Raw genomic sequence first — 7,541 nt, forward strand, 5'->3', positions numbered from 1 at the left:
GGTGTTATACCAAAGTGTGGTGAAGAAAGTAGATGGTGCCAGGCTATTGATTGGAATAGTGTCTGGAGTCTTAAAGGCTTGTATTCAAACAAGCAGCCATCTAAGTGAGACATAAACTAAGTCCACATCGAAAAAATACACTAGCCTGTGAGATCCAAAGATGACAATTAAAAAATACAAATATTTTGAAGGGAAAAGTATCTGACCTTAAACTGTGAATACCCAATTTGTAGAAGGTTAACGATGAGAGTGGGAGCCCAACATCCACTTTCAGATCATCTAATCAAATTAAGCCTCTGGAAGATCAGTTCTGTTCCCAGGCATGGGAAGCAAATAGCTATGCTACCAGACAGAGATTATTATAAGATTGATATTAGTCGATTGAACTCCTCTTCACCCAAACTGAATTTTCTCTAGGCTTAAATAGTTCTTACTTTTCCATGACAGAAGTTTTTCTCTCACTGTTTTAATGCTGCCAGTGATCTTTAATTTTTTATCCTTCTAGTATTAATATTTACTTATATTTCATTTTATTTTTAAATTTTATTGTTTCTATTAGAAGTTTATGAAGCATAGGAGAAGTGGATGCAGAGACCATAACTGATGCAATGGTTTATTGGGGATGAGGGGGTGGATGGGGATAATTGGGGTGCAAATAATGAATGCAGAAGAGGGGATAGGGAACTGATTGTGATGTCTTTTTATAACCAACTTAACTATGAAAGTGTATGGTAAAAAAAAGAAAGTGTATGGTATGTGAATTTTATATCAATAAAACTATTTTTTAAATGAAACAAGAATAAAGTGGCACAACCTATTTTTTTTTAAGTGAAGTGAGAATCTGGACACTTACAAAGCAAGCCAAGTATATAATGCTCCTTGGATAGGTTTCAGTGTTTCCTTAATCTTTTTGACTCACCTTAACAGCAGCAATTTCAGTAACCTACTGTGTCAAACTGAATATTCTAGAGAAACAAAATTAATGACAATGATACATTCATAACAAAAGAGATTTATATAAAGATGGAAATGTAGTTCAAGAAAGTGACTCATACAGCCACGCAGCAGCTAATCCCAGTTCTACTGAAACCCATGTCTCAATTTTGGAGGTGCTTCCTGTCCAAAGTATATGAGATGAAATCTTGCCATTGTCACTTCAAAGAAGCATTCTGGCTGTATTTCTTCCAAGGTAGTTCACTTTGTTCTTTTGGAAGTTCATTGTTCTTTCAACATTCTTCTCCAGCACAATAATTTACACGCATCCATTATTCTCCAATGTTTCTTATTCAATGTCCATCTTTCACATACATAGAATCTTTCAACATTGCAAGTTGAGACTTGAGTTGTTTCTATTTATTTCCATTTAAGACATGCTTCATGTGTTCTTCCTTTTAGGTTTTCTAACTCTAGGTCTTTACATATTTCATTATACTTTACTTTGTCTTCTTGAGCTGCCCTCTGAAATTCCCTATTTCACTCTTTGACTTCATAATTTCTTCCATTTGCTTTAGATACTCTATGATTACAAGCAAGTTTCAGAGTCTTTTCTGACATTCATTTTCATAATTTCTATCTTGTCTTTTTAATGTGCTTTTTCTTTCTTCGTGTATGATGTTCTTGATGTCATCCCACCGCTTATCAGATCTTCTCTCATTAGTGTTCAATGTATGAAATGCATTCTTGAGATTGTCTTATAATTTAGTTGGGATATACTCAAGGTCGTATTTTGACATTCATTTTATTTCTTTTTGTTTTCATTTTCTTTAGCTTCAACCTGAACTTATATGTAAGCAATTAATGCTCTGCTCCATAGTCAGTCTCTGGTCTGTTTTAAGCTGCTGATACTGATCTTCTTCATTATCTCTTAACACAAATGTAATTAATTTGATTTGGGTCTATTCCATATGGAAAAGTTCACATGCTGTTTTAGAAATATATTTTAGGTGCAGTAGCAGTTGATCATACAAAAATTCTGTTATGCGATTGACAACTTTGATTCTATCGCCAATGATTTCCCCACTCTTGTTTTTTCCCCAATCTTTGCATTCTAATAATTATGAATGCATGTTGATTGCATGTTTGATTAATTTCACAATGAAGATATTGGTAGAATTGTAGTTTTGAAATTTAATCTGGAAGTTCTGCAGAAGCCTGTTCACTTAGGGAGTCCCTCCTTGTATATGAAATACCAGTGACATAGCTTCCAGAATCACTAAGGTGCAAATGCCACCATAGTGCAGCAAACTGACAGACAAGTGGTGGCATCACCTCATAAACCCTGTAAAAACAGTCATTTTCAGCACACACCCATTTACACAGGTTCCCACTTGAGAGAAATGGAAATGGGTACATACATTCACTGGGCCATAAAAGGGAAGCTCCTGCTAGGCTGATGTTGGAGAGATGACCCAAAACCCACTGCTATGGAAACTGAACTGCAAAAGTAACTACCAATTATGTGGCCCTGCATCTAGGAATCTCTTTTTCTAATTTTTGTGCATGTACTTTCCAGAGGCCTTGGCCTACTTATCCCTGAGGTCCTTCTCTCTGCCACAGTGCCTTTCATAGAAGCGAAGTTAGGATTGCTTGTGACTATGAGCATAGGCTCAAGGACTTGGACAGAATTATGCCTTTAATCTAGAAGTTGAAATACATAAATCATATTGTCTCAAAAGATCTGGAATTTCAGAATATCTGAATACATAACGAATGGACAGAATGAATGCGTTTGTAGGTAAAGTAAGTAGTGGCTTACTAAGTACAATTTAAGATTCCTCAAAATTATTTGAAAAATCCTAGGCGACACAATTCCGGGATTATATGTCTAGAAATAAGGAAACCCAATGTGTTTGTTATGAACATATCTGCTTACAGTGCTCTCAAAATCATATAGGTGAGATAGTAGCTATCCCAGGGAGGTTATAGTTGAAAAAATGTACCCTTGATGTGCACCAGCAGCAAACAAAGGGAAAGAAAACACATGGATCAAATTCACTGGTAAATGAATGATTCTTCAATACCCGTAACCAGATTAAGAGTGGAATGTCTGCCGGAAATTATGCCAAAGGAGAGACTTCTGGGAGCAAATCAAGAGAGATATTCAATAGACTTGGCTTTGAGTCTCCACTCTGAGTTCCAGCTGAATAACCTTGAGAAAATCACTTAGATACTTCCTGATGTGAAAACTAGGAGAATAGCACACAGTTCAATGATTTGTTTCAGGGATTCAATAAAAATTTGGATCCATGGTTTATGATACATGCTTATTAAGTATTGGTTTTCACTCTTCTTTTCTTTTTTTTTAAAAAATATTTTATTAGGGGCTCATACAACTCTTATCACAATCCATGCATATACATACATCAATTGTATAAAGCACATCTGTACGTTCTTTGCCCTAATCATTTTCTTTTTTTACATTTTATTAGGGGCTCATACAACTGTTATCACAATTCATACATATACATACATCAATTGTATAAAGCACATCCGTACATTCTTTGCCCTAATCATTTTCAAAGCATTTGCTCTCCACTTAAGCCCTTTGCATCAGGTCCTCTTTTTTTTTCCCTCCCTCCCCGTTCCCCTCTCCCTCATGAGCCCTTGATAATTTATAGATTGTCCTATCCGGACATAGCTTGTCCTATCCGGAGTCTCCCTTGCCACTCTTCTTTTCTTAAATGGTTAGAAACTGAATGTACAAAAGGTCATCAATTCTGTTACAGCATGCCGGCATGGAGCAGGGGGCCAGTGGAGGGGTCTGAGGCCCGGCCCCAATCTAAACTACAAGAACAGCCGCCCCTCCCCAAGAAGAATTTATTTTAGAGGACAGCACTGAATCTGCAGCTCAAGGAGAGAGACATGTCTGATCAGAACACACAGGAGCAAATGAAGGGGGAGGAAGAGAGAGTGGAGCACATCCTGGCTGACCAAGCATTCAGGACGATATCCCCATTCAGAACAGCCAATGCACAGAGTGCACCATATAGCTGGTGACACTTTGAGACATGAGGTCTCTCGCTGACCCATGGCCTTATGGGGGATGACACTGGAGATGCAGTGGCAGGATTGGTCTAGTCTGGCCCCACCACACTGAGGCAAAACAGTAAAGGCCCGTGGCAGATCTACGGGGGCAGCAAAGGAGGGAGGTCTCAAGGGAGTGCCAAGGATAGATTTGGGGGCCATGATGTGGTACCCCATTGAACTCGACTGGAGGACATTCCTAGAGGTCAAGAAACACACCTTGGTCTATTTACAGGTTTTTCTTTAATTAATTAATTGTTCATTTTTGTTATTGTTTTGTTTTCTTTGGTCACTTTATTTGACTACATCTTGTTTTTTGTGAATATTATTATCTCTGCAGGTCTACCTAGATAAGATAGGCTGGATGATCAGTCTGGAGGAGAAAACAACAGAAACCACAGTTCCGGGGGGACATGGGAGAGTGGAAGTGTGGGGTGGGGCAGGAAGTGGTGTTAACAAACTCAGGGACAAGCGAACAATAAGTGATCCAAAATCAGTGGTAAGGAAGGTGTAAGAGGCCTGGAAGGAATTGATCGAGGGCAATGTAACCGAGAGAAATTATTGAAAACCAAATGAAGGCTGAGCATGATAGTGGGACAAAAGGAAAGTAAAAGGAAGTAGAGGAAAGACCTAGGAGGCAAAGGACATTTATAGAAGTCTAAATAAAAGCATGTACATATGTAAATATATTTATATATGAGGATGGGGAAATAGATCTACATGCATATATTTATAGGTTTAGTATAAAGGTAGCAGATGGACATTGGGCCTCCACTCAAGTACACCCTCAATGCAAGAACACTCTGTTCTATTAACCTGGCAAGATAATCACCTTCACAACACGATCACTGAAGACAAATGGATGCATGAGCAAATGTGGTGAAGAAAGTTGATGCCCCACTGTGAGACATGACATCCCTCACTGATCCATAGCCCTACAGGGGAGAACACTAGAACATATCTTAAAATTTTTGACAATGACAATATTTTGACAGTGGCAATCACTCTTCAATTTGCCATTCCAAACATAGTTGGCCACAGTTGGTGTTGTTATTGTTGTTCGTAGGTGCTTTTAATGCATTCCATCTTCTAATTATTAATGGATGTTTGCAGCTGTTTCTTCTCATTTTGAGTTGTGGCTCATTGGCAGGTGAAGGTCTTTTTCATTTTCCTTTGTTTTAATTTTCCTTTCTTTTATTACACTTAGGTTATTTAATTTTTTCTTGCTGTTGCATGCTACTTTTACTGTTGAATTGCAATTCTGTGCAGAAAATGTTCTTCTTTTAATTGCCTCCTCCAGAGGTGACAGCATCCACCACACTGTCCTTGGTAGGACACTGTCCCATTGCAACTTTATTAGCATGCTAACAACCTCATCAATGTTGGATTTGTGACCTGTAAACTATATTTTTGTGGTTAGGGTGGTGTTCTTCACTTTTAGTAGGTAGATATTGTTGGTCATTCAGGGGACCTACAGTTTATCATAGAGAAGGGTGTCATGAACGTGAAGTAGGGGGACATGAGGTAAGAACCTGGTTGTCTTTGGAATAGCACTGCCACCACAAATAACTGAGTTCCTCCCAATACACACACACGTGCGCGCGCACACACACACATGAACACACACAAACTGACACTACCACCAACACCAAAATCAAGCACCTTAGACGCCTAAGCTGTGGGTCATTGACGACATTTGTCTCCAATACTTAGTCTTAACTCACTATCTGGTTCAGCAGCCCTGGGAGAGTCCCAACAGTAACTTTAACACATTTTGGTCTTCTCCTCCTTCCCTCCCTTCCCTCCATCAAAAAACAGACACATGCATCTCCTTTTTACAACCTATGGAATTAATTTGAATCTTCAAACAATCACCAATATATGCCCATAGTGTATGATCTGGTGTCGATATAGTTCAGGGTTTCTCAGAGCCTGTTCTGAGGCTACATCAGGTACATTAAGGTTGTTAGCAGTTTGTGAGCAAGAGCTGTCATTTGAAGGACAGCAGTTTGGGACCTTGTCTTTCTCTTGCGGTGCAAGTTCGCCTGCTTTGTTTTTCTTCCCATAGTAACAGACTACAATTGCTGATTTCATTGTTAAGTTGGTGTTTTCTTGAATTTTGCTCAAGAATATATTGAAACTTTTCAACCTCTTCTCCATCAGGAAGTGAAATAGAGAGAGGCCAATAATTTGAGAGAAAATGGGAACTGGCTAGCACAGGGATCACCATGAGAGGCGCCATAGTTTGGGGAGGGGTAGCTGGCAGAGAAACACAAGGTCAGAATATATGGGGGGATATTGACAAATGAAGAAGAATCTGAGAAGCATGAATTAGACCATCTAACCTTGTCCTTGTCCATAATTCCGTTTGCGTAGGGGTCCTTCCTGTTTCTCATCTTGCACTTTTACATAATCCTTTTCCTACTCATGCTAGTCCTTAAGGTGGTTTGATTTTCATTTGTGTCTGTTTAGTCCTTATCTATGAGCTCTTGTGTCTGCTCAGCCATGTCTGTCTTCTCAGTGATGTTGTCCATCCCGGAACCAACAGTGAATTGCTCCTAAGTCCTATCAACTTTTCAAACATACCCTATCAGGCATGGAGAAGTACAGTAAGTCAATGTTGTTTAGTGGGTTGGCATGGCAAAGCCATCAGACAATGAAAAACCTGGAGAGGCTCAGACAACACAGAGGCCCTCTCCATTAGCAACTTGAAGGGAAAGAGGAGACCCTCGAAGTAAGTCTACCTGATTGAAGAGGGGAAATGTACCCTCAATGCCATTTGAAAAGCTTTCCCAAACTGGCCCGAGACCCCTGCCATCACATTTCCCTGTGCTCACATGGTACATGGAACAGAGAAAGGATGTACCATGGACCTCCCCTTTCAGTGGTTCATTCTTCTCTTTCTCAACTGTCTCCATAACCTAGCATTTTGGATGTCTCACAGAAAATCTCTCCAAGCAAAGGTGGCCCTGTTGATATATCAGCTTATTGGGGGGGGGGGAAGGGGGGAGGGTGTCTTACAGCTCTTAGAACAATTAAGATATCAATAGGATCAAGCACATTGGTGCATATATTGCCATCATCATTTTCTTAATCATTTACTTTCTATTTGAGCTCTTGGTATTGGCTCTTTTTTTCTCACCACTCACTCTCATGACACCACGACAAATGATAAATTATTATTTTTTTCATATCTTTCACCGACTGCTGCCTCCCTTCACCCATGTTTCTGTTGTTCCACATGTGGGGGTGGGGGATTGATGATCATCGATTGATCATTGTGATCCGTTCTCCCTTCCTCCCCTCTTCTCTCCACCTTTCTCCCACTCTCCTGGAATCACTAGTCCCATCCCTGTTTCTGAGGGATTTATGTAACCCGGATTTCTTGTTTTCTAAACTATTATCTGTAACAATATACATGCTGCAGTCTAGCCAGAAGAGAAATGTAGGGCTGGAGTCATGATAGTGGGGGCATGAGGAAGCCTCAAAGCACCAGCGGAATTTTGTGTGTTTCAGCG

The sequence above is a fragment of the Tenrec ecaudatus genome, chromosome X, assembly GCF_050624435.1.
Source record: "Tenrec ecaudatus isolate mTenEca1 chromosome X, mTenEca1.hap1, whole genome shotgun sequence".
NCBI classification, from domain to species: domain Eukaryota; kingdom Metazoa; phylum Chordata; class Mammalia; order Afrosoricida; family Tenrecidae; genus Tenrec; species Tenrec ecaudatus.